Source organism: Myotis daubentonii, chromosome 17 (genome assembly GCF_963259705.1).
Source record: "Myotis daubentonii chromosome 17, mMyoDau2.1, whole genome shotgun sequence".
Lineage (NCBI taxonomy): Eukaryota > Metazoa > Chordata > Mammalia > Chiroptera > Vespertilionidae > Myotis > Myotis daubentonii.
In genome coordinates, this window is record NC_081856.1 from 23,731,177 (window position 1) to 23,745,401 (window position 14,225).

The window sequence follows — 14,225 nt, forward strand, 5'->3', positions numbered from 1 at the left end:
GTTGCTGGGTATCTATGTTCTCTATGTCTTAGCTCTAAAAGAAAAAAAAAAATCAATGATATACAACAATAACTTGAAGTAGATTCAAGAGAAAATTGACTTAGATTTAACATTTTCTAACTTCTAAAGAAAGAAAATGAAGTCTGCATAATTTTGTGTGAGAATAAATGGTACAGAAATATCAATTAAACTAATGTATTTTGATCATACTGTTCACCAAAAAAAAAAATAAGCTTTACATTGTATCTATGTCCCCACAAATAATTCTCTCAAATTCATCCCTCTGTAAGATTTCCAGAGAGTTCATCTAAAGGGCTTTGTGTAGCTGATACTTTGGGGCTATATAAATAGCCCTCCAAAGCAACCAAAAGAAGTCAAATATTAGATGAGCAGTTGGAAGTCATGGCATATTATGATATCTTCAAAATTAATAATCAAATTTCAAGCCTGACCAGTGTGGCTCAGTTGGTTGGGCGTTGTCCCATGTACTGAAAGGTTGCTGGTTCGAATCCTGGTAGGGGCACATGCCCGGGTTGCAAGCTTGATCTCTGGTAGGGGGCATGTAGGAAACAGCTGATCAATGTTTCACTCTCACATTGATGTTTCTCTCTCTCTTCCTCTCCCTCTCCCTTCCTCTCTCTCTGAAAATCAATGACAAGTTTTTTAAAATGTCAATGATTCAAGTATTAAACAGGGCTTGTAGTGCTCTGTGTGTAACTTACTAAATATCACAGACCTAGAAAGCATGATTTATTATATCTCCTGACAAAGAAACTCAATCATTAATGACTGAGATCCTTTGTGTATAGTAGTAAATTTTTAAAGGTGACATAACATGGCAAATATAAAGCAGGCACATTGTGAACCATTTCTTCTATAAAGAAAAAAATCATATAAAATGTAGACCTATCTTTAATAATAGTGGCCTCATAGGAAGGTGAAAACATAAATAAATCAGAAGCAGAGAAAGAGGAAAGCCAGAAGCTGGTAAGGAGCAGAGAGAAGGGAAAAGGAAGTATCCTCTCCATGGACAGTTATTGAGTCCCTAACCTGGCCATCATGTTTCCTGCCCTCAAGAAGCTTATAGGATAGCAGTAAAGGCCAACTTGTAGACAAGTAATTACAAGGCCATCAAATTAATGCTATAATTAGATTACACACAGAACACCATGGAAACACAGGGAAGAAAACTTGTAATTGGCATCCTGCTCAGCATAAAGTAATGGGAGGGGGTTCTAGCAAAGACATGTAAGTTTCTAGTTTTGGTTCTCTATACTTCTTTTTAAAGTATTTCTATAGCAGGGAAGAAAAGGAACAAGAGTGATTAATTTATGCCCCCCAGTGAGGAATAAGATAATTCCCCCATCACATTAATAAGAAATTTCTCTATCTGAAATGATTGACTTTTCCACAGAAGAGGTATTTTTATTTACTCAGTTCATCCTGAAGTAATACTCAGAGGAAGTGAAAATATTCATAAAAATGAGATAAATATGACAAGAAGAAACATTGATACTCATTACAGGGCAAGAAATTGTTTTTCTCCCCTTTTTCTATGTGGGATGATATCCTAGGCACTTTATATTGTCTTATTTAAATATTATAACAGAGACTTTCCCCCAAATTAGTTCAGGCTGACAGGGGACTCCTCCCCTAGGAAGATTCAGAAACCCCCCCCCCCTCTCTCTCTCTAAAGGGGGGTGGGGGGAGTTCGAAAGGGTGACTGAGGAAAGGAAACACAAATGACATAGTGCCATGTGAGTGTAGATGCTGGGCAGAGTGAAGATGTCAGCTCTTAAGATAGTCACCCTTAAGTCTACTCATAAATAATGCTCAAGCACCATGTTCTGGAGGAGCTCTTCTAAGTTCCATGCATGTTATAATTCTTAGAACAATCATGCTTTCTCATTTTAATCTGTTTTTCCTTTGGAGAGAAGCTGAGCGTAAACTCCGCAGGGAAGTTGTTTGGAAATTCGTTATTTTATTGGGCTTCCTACCCTTTTCTTCATCTACCCTGGGCCACTTGAAGCCAAGCACTGTGCGTAGGCAGTACTGTGTACTTCCCATTGCAAACATAATGCTAGCTTGTCCCATGACTGGTGAAGTTAACTCTTATCAACGTCTTTAAGATGATGAATGCCAGGTCTTTCCATTGTAGTGATACATTTTTCCTTTGTAATAAGTAATATGGAGGGCTACATTGAGATAGTGTTAATGTCCTGCTCCCAACAATCTTTCACCCTGTGGTTTTAGCCTTTGTCAATAACCCATTCCTAAACCATTTATACTCCACATTGGTCTTCCTTTGGTTCTATCATTCGTTCTGCACTTATTATCTGAGATTCTTTTATATAGCAAAGATTCATCCTCTCTCACCACTCATACACATCCTGTGACTATCACTATGGACTCATGGATTTGCCTTTATTCAGTATGTTCCAATACATCACTATTATTTTGCTCCTCATATTGTTCCAAATTTGGCTAGTGGAAGTGGGGACAAGCCATCTCTTATACCCTTTTGATATGTCTCCATTAATCTTTGACTACTTTCTATTATGCTTCACTTTGCATTTTCTCTGTCCCAGCCCTGGTATTGGCCTTTTCTCTATGAAAACTTTAAACCTTTTAATTTGGTAAATTTGCTTATGCTTTTATAATATTAAACCATCTTTGCATTCCTAGACTCAAATCTACTGGGTTATTTTTCAATCTGCTCTTTGCTAATTTTTTTAAAAATATGTTTTTTATGGACTTTAGAGAGAGAGAGGGAGGGAGAGGATAGAGAGATAGTAACATTGATTGGTTGTCTCCTGCACTGGGCATCAAGCTGCAGCCAGGGCATGTGCCCTGACTAGGAATCAAACCATGACCTCTTGGTTCATGGGCCAATGCTCAAGCACTGAGCACCACTGGCTGGGCTACATAGGATTTTTACTTTAACTTTCATGAGTAAAATTGGTGTATGTTTATCCATTTTATGCTATATTTACCAGGTTCTTAAATCAATGCTATACTTGCTTCATATACAGAATTTGAAAACTTCCTTTCTTTTCCTCATGATCTGGAACAATTTAAATATCATTGATGTTATCCATTCTATGAAAAGTTATAGAATTCCTGTGTAAAATCACCTGGGCCTAGTTTGTTTTTCTTCTTTTTATTTTATTTTCATGGGGGTGGGTGTTAGGTATTTCTTTGGTAATTTTTATTATTTTTATAAGATTATTGGTCTGTTCAATTATTGTATTTTTACTGAGATCAAGTTTAGTAAACTTTATTTTTCTAGAACATCATCTCTTTCTTCCAGGTTCTGAAATTTATTTGCGTAATATTGTCCAAGGCTGACTTCTATGAGATTTTAATGTCTCTGTTTCAATAATCATTTCTCTTTGGTGTATATTTGTTTTGATTACTGTAGCTATTGGTTTGGTTATTTTTTGATTTTTTAGAAAAAATAACATTTTAATTTATGTATTAATAAAAGTGCTAGTCAGTACCCTCTGTTTTATTTACCCAGTGGGTTACAATTTACAGTTTAAAAAGCACTCCTCCAAGATCTATTCATTAGTCTTATGAGTTGGAAAGTTAGTATATGCCTGCAACATTTTTAAAAGCTAAGACTTTTGGAAAATGTATTCATGAGGTGCAAAGATTCTGCCTATTCCATGCCAGTTATTGTTGGAGGTGGATAGAACCTAATGTCTACTATGTGTGTATGTGTGTGTCCTTAATGTAGTGTAATTCTTGGCCTAGATTATACTTTGCTAGTGAAGGGATCATAATTGATTAATCAGTATATGTTGAATTTCTTTACATAAAAATTAAAATATGCTGCTTCTTTATATACTTGCATTAATTATAAATTGATTTTGTGACTATGTATTTTTCAATATATAATTTCCTTTGGAAAAATATATACATGTTTTAAAATTTTACTTCTACATTAAAATTTATTAGAGAAATATAACATCAGTATTTTTGAGATAATTGGCATTTTTTTCTATATGTGTTTTAATGGGTAAGATAAAACATCAATTCATATACAATTATACAGGGGTGGGCAAAAATAGGTTAACAGCTGGGAGATGTGAAACAGTTTATTCTTGTACTATTATTTATTAATTATTTGTATTACAACTGTAAGCCTACTTTTGTCCACCTCTGTATGTGGGAAGTAATACAAAAACAAAACAAATTTTGAAAAAACATATTTTTAAATTTACATAAATGAGAATCTAAAACAAAAAGTAATAATTTAAAAGAACAACAACAAACCAATATTTAAGGTAAAATTCTTTCTTAGTTCTCCCAAATGCAGTTAATTTTAATGAAAATATTTAGCAGTTATCATTCATAAAACAATCACAAATGGTTTATAGCTTTTATAGCTTTTCAAATAGCTAAAATAGATTAAAAAAATACACATGCAAGGCACTATGCTGTCGGTTATAATAACTAAAATAATTACATATGCATGTACATGCGTGTGTGTGTGTGTGTATGTGTGTATGTGTATGCATATATGAATGATGCCAGGAAGACATAGAGAATAATAACAATTCAGTATTGAATAAAAATGTTACATGATTCATTACACATTTACTTCCCCTCATTACATATAACTATGTTATATTGAAATAAGAAAGTTCTTAAAGATCTATAAACCAACACCCTCCATTCATAGATGAGTAATTCAAAGTACAATACTGTTAAAGATGTGACTTGAGAGTGCTGAGGTGGGAGTCATGAGCTGCTGGGGCATGGGAGGAACCTGTGGAAAGCTGTTGTCTAGGGTGTTAGGTTAAAGCTCTCAGGTCTTAACCTTCCTAAACACAACAGTCTAGTATGGCAAGGAGACAGTGTAAGGTTCTGTACTTGTAGTATCACAATGGAACCCATGTCTGGTGCAGGGAATTCATTAGCAGGAGGCCCAAACTGTAAACTAATGCAAGAGGAAGACACAGCAGACAGGTACTTCACAGGTCAGCCTGAAATAATACATAATAGAAAATCAAGTGAATATATGAGCTAATGAGTATGACATTTATTTTGAAATAAAAGTGAATTATTGAAATGTTTAAAGCAATAATATAATGTGATCAAATTTGAGTTTTTGTAAAATCATTGTTTGCAGCTTGGGGGAGATATTTGAGGAAACCAGATTTGTTCCAGGGCGATTGTGTAAGAGGCAGCATACTCTGAGAGCTAGCTCAAAGGTGGCAGCAGTGGTGAATGAAAGGAAGATATGGGTTCCAGAGTTACCAACAAGTTGGGATCCACCGAAAGTGTGCATTGATTTTAGGTGGGCACGAATGAAATGGAGTAGATATAGACCCTGAGTTTCTGAGTTAGGAAGGACTGGATTTAAGGGAGAATTGGATGGCCGTTTGGAATATACGAAGGAGATAAGGTTAGGTAAAGCATGTGGCAATTGAGGTGCAGAGGATTGAGAAAGGGAAATGTCTGTTAGGCAGCCCACTGGACTTATGAAAAAAGATAGAATTCGAGATTGATCAATCTGGAAATAGTAGTTTAAGTCATGAGTGTAGGTGAGGTCATTCATAAATCATGCAGAGGTTGTATAAATCAGGGTAGAGGATGGAACCCTAGGAAATGCTATGACTTTAAGAGGAATACATAGGAAAAAATGTATGTAATGTCATGGAAATCAGTAGATAAGAATTTTCCATCTGGAATGGTCAATAATGAAGTAAAGGTTCTAGGACTATAAGGACTGATGAGTGTTTTGACTTGGCAATGTGGAGGTTGCTGGTAATATTAGTGTGAGTAGTTTCACTGAATTAGTGGGGTTGACAGCTTGAAAACTATGAATGAAGGGCACGGGGGATGGATAGGAAGAGGAACAATAAGTGTATAGGAATAAATATCGAGGGAGATATGAGATCAGTAGAGAAGTATTTTACAGTCATTCATTTTTAACTAAACTTATTAATTAAGAAAATTGTACCTTCCCATGCAATTGTATGAAATGAAACAGGTATCCTGTGCATTCTTTACCCCGTTTTCCCCAACGATAATGTCTTTGAAACCTCTAGTCTACCATTACAATCAGGCTGTTGACATAGTCACTATACAGAACAGTTCCTTCACAACAAAGGTTGCTGCTGCTGCCCTTTAGTAGCCACACCTAATTTCCACACCGCCCCCCATGACAACCATTTGTGTTACCCATTTCTATAAATTTGTCATCTCAAAAATGTAGTATAAATAGTACATGCAGTATGAGTTCTTTTGGGATTGGCTTTTTATTCACTCAGCACAACTGTGTGGAGATTCATCAAGTTGTTAGGTATATAAATAGTTCATTGTTTTTTATTGCTGATTAGTATTTCTTGGTCTGACTATACCACAGTTTGTATAACCATTCATCTATATCAGAGTTTTTTTCTTTTCTTTCAGTTGTGGCTCTTACAAATTAACTATGCTATAAACATTCATGTACAGTTTTTTGTTAACCTAAGTTTTCATTTCTCTTGGTTAAATGTGACAGAATGAAATAGCTGGGTCATATGATAGTTGTATGTTTAGTCTTATAGCTACTCCTGCTTTTTAAAAAATTAACATTGCACCCTGGCTGGTGTTGCTCAGTTGGTTGGAGCACCATCTCATACATCAAAAGGTGATGGGTTCATTCCCGCTCAGGGCACATACCCTGATTAAGTATGGGAGGCAACCAATAGATGTTTCTCTCTCTCTCCCACTCCCTTCCTCTCTCTATAAAATCAATAATAACAATAAAAAACAAAGAACATATCCTCAAGTGAGGTACTTAAAAAAACACTGAAAAGTTAACATTGCATGATATATCTTTCCCTATACTTTTACTTTCATCCTATCTGGGGAAAATGAAGTTAGTCTATCTTGGCAGAATTGGAAGTCTGCAATTATTTTTTAAATAGGAGAGATTAAGCATATTTAGACTTGATAGAGAGTTTGAAAGAAGAGAGGAAAAAACAATGGAATAGAGTACACGAGTAGATATAAGGGAGTAGGATTTCAAGGCACCGAAAGAAATATTATACTTTAACAGGGAAGTAACAACTGAGGAGTTGAAACAAGAGAGAAAGTAGATTGGAAAGAAAGGATAATTTAGCAATCTGAGTTGTTGGAAATGAAGGCCTTTGTTGGCACTGGCCTTTGGCCAGCTCCTAGAAGATAACCTCCAAGATCTTAGAATATTCTGCCTGATAGGATTGTTTTTGTGTGTTTTAGGACTTGGGTTATGCTGTACCAGTTTGAGAAGATACTTTCTTCCTGAAAATATGATTGTTGCAAACACCTGCTATTGCTCTTGGAAGGGAGGGGCTGGTGTCCGATTAGCTGAGGTAAGGCACATGCGTGCTGCATGCCTATGTGACTGACCCACAACAAAATGTCTGGACACCAAAGCTCAGGTAAGCTTCCCTGCTTGTCAGTACTTTTCATGTGTTATCACACATCAGTGCTGGTAGAACTGAGTGTCCCTGTGGGACTCCTCAGGAAAGGGACAACTGGAAACTTGTGCCTGGTTTCCCCTGGACTTCACCCTGTGTGCCTTTTCCCTGTGCTGATTCTAATCTGTATCATTTCGCTATAATAAACTGTAACCACGAGTAGAACAGCTTTCCAAAGTCCCCCAAATCCTTTAGCAAATCATCAGCTCTAAGATGATTTAGTCTCAGGGACCCTTGGCATAGAGGGAAAAATGCATGCAGATGTCTGTTTATTTGTAGGTATTGGGCAAAGAGATGTAAACTTATTCCTTAAAGGTCTTGATTTTTTTCATGGAGTAGAAATCATATTCGGAGGTGGTGGCATAGAGGAAAGAGTCATTTTGAGAAGAGAGGTATAGGCTTGGAAAACCATAAGAATAGAGAAGAGGTAATTGATGAAGGATTTATAGAAAGGTTTCCTAGCGGTACAGAGGCTGAAGTCTGAGATCCCTGTCTACATTGCCATATGGGATATCTCCATCAATCCATGTATAGGAGTGAAGAAGTGCCAATGGTTGCATTGGTTCAATGAAGAGGTGGTGTGGAGACATAGGTGTGACAAAAAAAGAGAGAAAATAAACATTGAGCTGTTTCTCTAAATCACTATTTTGTATAATGTTTTTTCTTTATTGATTAAGGTATTATACATGTATCCTTATTGGCCCATTGCCCCCCCCCCCATAAGTCCCCATTCTAAGTCACTACTTAATGATCGCAACTGCCATTAGTACAAAAAAAACCCCCAAAACTGTTAATGATGACAAACAGACGGTATGCTCTTTCCAGATTATTTTCTTTCATTATTTTATCTTTTATTTAGAATTAAATTATGAGAAATAGGTATCATTCATTATTTATGTATTCAAAATTTAAATTGATTTCTGAAATATACAAAGTGGTTTGCAATGGTCTTTATATTTAAGGGAAAATGTATTTATATTAAAAAATGAAAGTAGGAATTTGGATCCATTTCAGAATAAAATAAGAGATTATATACATATGTAATCCCAATATGCGACTAAACATATACTAACATAATTTAATGGTCAATGGTTATTTGCCGAATTGGTGAGAATGTGTTGTTGGAGGCAGAAAGCTAAATTACAATATGTTTTTTATTTTACTTTTTCATTAAATAAATGTTTTAAATATTTTTAAATATGAATCTCTGGTTATTCTAGCCATTCACAGTGGTCTTTCTTAATGATCTTTACTTTTTCTAATTTATGTTTTTTGAGCAACAGCTTATGTGGCAGTAAGAAAACAACTGTAATGAATGATTGAAAAAAGCACATATTGGCATATCAGGTCTTTATTTGGTCTTTTAGCGAAGTATGACTTGGTGACTGGTGACTCTTCTTGTTTATAATTGTATGTTGGTATGAACTATTTTGAAAGCAAAGAATTCTATTGTGTCCCTGTTACAGCTCACTATATTTTCTTACTCTTGTGTTTTCACCATAAAATTGGAACTGGATTTTTCTGAAAGAAAACAAATTTCAACCCCATGAGGCTGGAATTAAGTTAAAATCTTGAAAAACAAAACTACAATTGATCAAAGAATAATTTTTCCTTCTCAAGTATATTATCTGAATTTCCTTAAGTGAATAATTTTAAAATAAGCTGTTTTGTGTACTTTGTTTTTCCCTCCACCGCTTCATATGCTATCTTAATAAAGATACCTTTCTTTGTTTCTATTTTCATTTCAGAAAATAGCAGCTCCTTGAATTTAACCTCTAGTCATTGTGTTGATAAGCCTAACTAAATTATGGGTAATATAACAAAACTGTATTATTATACGCATTAATAAAACTTAAAAATTTATTAATGTTAGGAATGAATTCATTTCCTCTAGTCATCACATTATCAATACTTACACTGCATTTAGAATTGTTATTTTCCATTTATATTTTCACCCAGGTAATCCAATGAAGACATTTTTAATAATCTATTTTTCAGAGCAAGCTGATTGATTATAGCAAATGTAATTTCCCATCCTACTTGAAGATCCATTTTCATATTACACAAAGCATTTGAACACTGAGTTAGTGCAGGATAGTAATAGCCTGAAGATAATGTTTTTCTGTAGAGGGAAGAATGCAAGCTTTTCTATTTTATGATATTTTGTAGAGGTCATATATGAGTCATATTATCTACCTTTACCAACAGAGCCATAATGCCATTACAAATTACTTTCTGTCTAGCTTTTCTTTTTAATGGGCCAAGGAAATTGGATACTGGTATTCGTTTTCTAGTACTGTATACAACAAAGTTCCACAAACTTCATAGTTTAAACAACAGAAATATATTGTCTCACAGTACTGGAGTCTAGAAATCTCAGATTATGGTGTTGACAGTAATGGTTTCTTCTGTGGGCCGTGGTCGGAGAATCTGCTCCAGGAGTCTCTCCTTGTCGTGGATATGGCCATCTTCTCCATGGGTCTTTGCATCACCTTCCCTCTATATTTGCTTGTACCTAAATTTTCTCTTCTGATAAGGGCACCATCATAATGACTTAATTTTAACTTGATTACTTCTGTAAAGCCTCTATCTCAGTGGTTTTCAACCTTCCTAATGCTGCGACCCTTTAATACAGTTCCTCATGTTGTGGTGACTCCCAATTTCATTGTTACAAATTGAACATAATTAAAGAATAGTGATTAATCACAAAAACAATTTGTAATTATATATGTGATTTCCGATGGTCTTAGGCGACCCCTGTGAAAGGGTCATTCGACCCTCAAAAGGGTCGCGACCCACAGGTTGAGAACCACTGCTCTATCTTCAAATAGATCACATTCTGAGGTAGTAGGGGCTAGGACTTCAACATATAAGTTTTTATTGTGTGGAGCACAATTCAACTCATAACACTTGTTTTTACTCTATTTTGTCCTTTTCTCCTAGATGGTAGTCCTACTGTGATAGGATTGTCCAAAGATTTACATTGGCATCAACAATCCAATGCAATTCAAACTTTACTGAGCATGTACTCAGGACTAGAGACATGCTTGTTACTAGAATCAGATGGTTCAAGGATAAATAAGAAAAAAGCATCTGCAGATCTCAAATGCAGTGGCAGAGACAAACAAAAATTTGTTAACATTATAAGTGCTATACTAAAGTTATATACAAGTACTGTGGTAAAGGAGAAGAGAGAATGTATGATTCATTTTTGGGTGTTCAGAGTGTTAGGGAGGGCCCCACCGAGGTGGTAATGTACAAAGTGAAGCAAGGACTGCACTGTGGTGAGCCAGTGTGTTGTGGGGAGAACTACATAAGGTTATTCACCACCCCTCCTACAAACCTTAAGTTTTATGCATCTATTTTTAAGACACTTCCTTCACTGTACTGTAGGGAGTGATATAGAAGAATGCTGCTTGCTAGAAACATATGTCGGGTTCCTTATGTGTGAGCAGGGTTGAGTTAGATGTTGCAGAGATACAGCTGTTCTTTTCCTGAAGAAGCATATGATTTGTCCATATACTCTGAGTGTTCACTGAGATATGCCTCACCTCTATAGCGTGAGGCTGCTATCCACACTAACTCCATTGCTACTGGAACAGTATAAATGGAATTTTAGTTTTTCTCTAAAAAAGAAATTGCCAATTTCCCTCTTCCCTCTCATAAAGGTATTAATCATTCAAGCTTCACTGTTAAAAGGAAAGCATTTATTTACTGGGTCAGTGAGCACTGGAGGAATTTGCTGATATTATTTCTTCATGATATCCATTGCCAAGTTTGCTGGACGCATAATTTTGCTCTCCTATGCTAAAAATTGTAAGATCATGAGCTTTTAAAAATCACTAGAGTGTCTTTGACAAAATCTGTTATATTGTGGAAAAGATCTTTTAGAACATGGGAGGGGGTTAGTAGCCCAGCAGGTCTGATGAAATGGCCTTTCTTTGTCAAACATTGTTGGGTTCATTTATCACTCAATACGAAAATACATGTTCCTAAAGAAAGTTTCCACATTTTCATACTTTTCATAAATATTTAACTTGTTTTTACTTAGTGCCCAGATGAATAACCCATGAAAGAATTTAATTTTAAGCCATTAATTGTCAGATTGTAAACCCTCAGTAGGAGTCAACAAATGTAGCATTCTTATGAATCATAAGGAATCTTAGCAAGATGCATTTCCATTGTCATCAAACTAGTTAAAGCCAGTGAGGCAGGACTAAATTGTTGTGACATTTTCCCAGCCCCACTATTACCTGTCAAATTGGAAAAAAGTCAAGGCATCAGGACAAGCTTATGTATTGATGTGCTCACTCTTGTTATTAATTGAAGTAAATGGATAAGCTTGTCCATCAACAGTAGCAAACACATCTGCTCATTTTTTTTTTTTTAAAAAAGTCTCCTTAACCTTCTGTTTCCTATAGGTCCCTGGGATTTGAAAAATGCTTCGTTCTCTATTCAAGAACTATGATGACTATTATGTTTGTCCTACACTTTTTTTAAATTTGCTGACAAAGTGAAATATGGAATACTGTGTTCACTTATTTCATGTTTGGCTCACAATGTATTGAATTATATAAAGCAGGACATGGACAAATTACAAGAACCAGAAAAAACAGGGTCCCTAATAGTCTTATATAACTGCAAACACTCTACATCTGCTTTAATCCATCATCTTCTTTACTCCTCAAATAAAATTCTTGTGTGTTTTTCTCTCTCAGATTTTTAAGTACTAAGAGAAAGTTTTCCACACTATAAAACTGGAAAACTTTTGATGAGAAAGTCACTAAAAAAATGCAAAGGGGGAAATCTCTTTGGTTATTTCATTTGTGAGTCTCTTAACTCCAAAAGTACATTGCAAGCTGTGATAAAGCAAAGCTATTCTAATTTTTTTTTTTTTTTGCCTGAACAAGGTGTTTGTGACAATATTTCATTGGCACAAAAAAAGAGAATGTATCCCCAGTGTATTGAGATATGTAAGAATTTTCTTCTAAGTTGGTAATGTAAAGACTAACATCAAGCTAGGCAATAGAATTTTTCTTTAATTGAAAAAAAATCAGCAAAATTATTTAACTATGTGCATCTGATTTTTTTTGGCCTCATCAAGAATGTAATGCTTTTTAGAGCTGGAATAAAAAATATGCCAAACATCATATTTTGTTTTTTTTCCCCTCCTTTACTATAATGATATTAATGAAGACAACTGTTTTTTATCCTGACTTCTGCAATATTTAGAATTTCTATTGAAGGGGGAAAATAACAATTCTGAAGTGTCTCAATGTTTTTGAAATATTTTCTACTAAACATTATAAGGCACAGAAAGTGAAAATGCAATTAAAATTCACTAATGCAACATCTTGTTTCATGTAAGAAATTAAGGCAGCTGAAAAGAAAAGTAGTCACCCACTAGAGATGATTGGGAAATTTTACTTATACAAATGAAAACAGCATTGGTTTAGGAGTTTCTCCATATGTTTTTATGCATGATATTATTGAAGAGTTCTTCCAAGTTTGACTAAATTCAGTGTCCTGTTAATGATTGAGCAGATGTGAATACTGATGAAGGGGACAGAGCTAACAGATTAAACCTTGTCTCTCTTCGTTCCCTGTTCCCTTTCTGTGTAATCCATATTGGCATTTTTTCCCATTCCAGAAGGGTCTCTCGAGCTTCCTAAAGCTCCGCCTGGAACTCCAGATTGTGGCCTTTGTAAATAACGTACATAAAGAAGGGCTGTTAAACTCTTGTTGAGTTATTTTCGTTTTGCACTTTGCACCTTCAGTGCATCTGAGAACTACTCCCACACCATTTCCTGACAAACCAAATCTTGCTGTGAAGGCTAAAACACGTTAGTCAGTTGCACCCTATATTTAGGATTTTTAATGAAGAGAAAACGTAGTGTTATAACACCCATCCAAATGCTGGCGTCCTAGTAGATGATTGCAAGAGTTTTATGAGCGAATGTAGACAGTTTATACAAAAAGACCAAATTGTGACCGATTCTGCAAATAAACAGACAACAGATCACTACGAGTTGCGATGCGATCTAGCTGTAGGTTGGAAACGCCAAGCTTGGTGCTGCTGAAGATCACAGATGGCCTAGAATGGCAATAGCAGTTACCCGGGAACTGGACTGGGAAGGATGCTAATTTTGGTATTAAAAGAGGAGAGTGAAAATAAATCCAAAAATCTCTGCTATGGCTTTGGGAAATCATATTTTAAAATGCCTTTTACTTTCCAAGTAATAAGAGCTAACTCTTACTGAGCGGTTATCACGTGACAGGCACTCTTCAGAATACTTTACAAATGAGTATTAACTCATTTAATCCTCATGACAACCCTATAAGGAAGGTGCTATTATTATTCTTATTTTACAATTGAATAAACTCAGCCACAGATGGAAGGATCACTGCTAGGGAAGGACAGAAATCCAGACCCAGGTTTTCCACTCCACCACCTGCCTTTCTTCGGGACTTCTTGTTGCCCTGGAAATCACTTTCAGATCTTGCTCCTTCTTATCACTTTCTCACACCTGTGCTGCAGAGAAGACAGACAGATGTGGCAGGAAAATTTCACTTGCAATTGGTTAAGACTACTGTGTCTTCTATTTAAATTTCCCCAGTGGCAATTGGTGGTCCAGGCATTTTGGGGATCCTGCTATGGAAAAACTGAGTTGGGGATATATTTAGTTGGTATAGAGTGGGTTATATTTAGTGGCCTATGGTCACTTTTACATTGTTATGGCTAGTCATCCAAGTAGGAATAACTTCTCA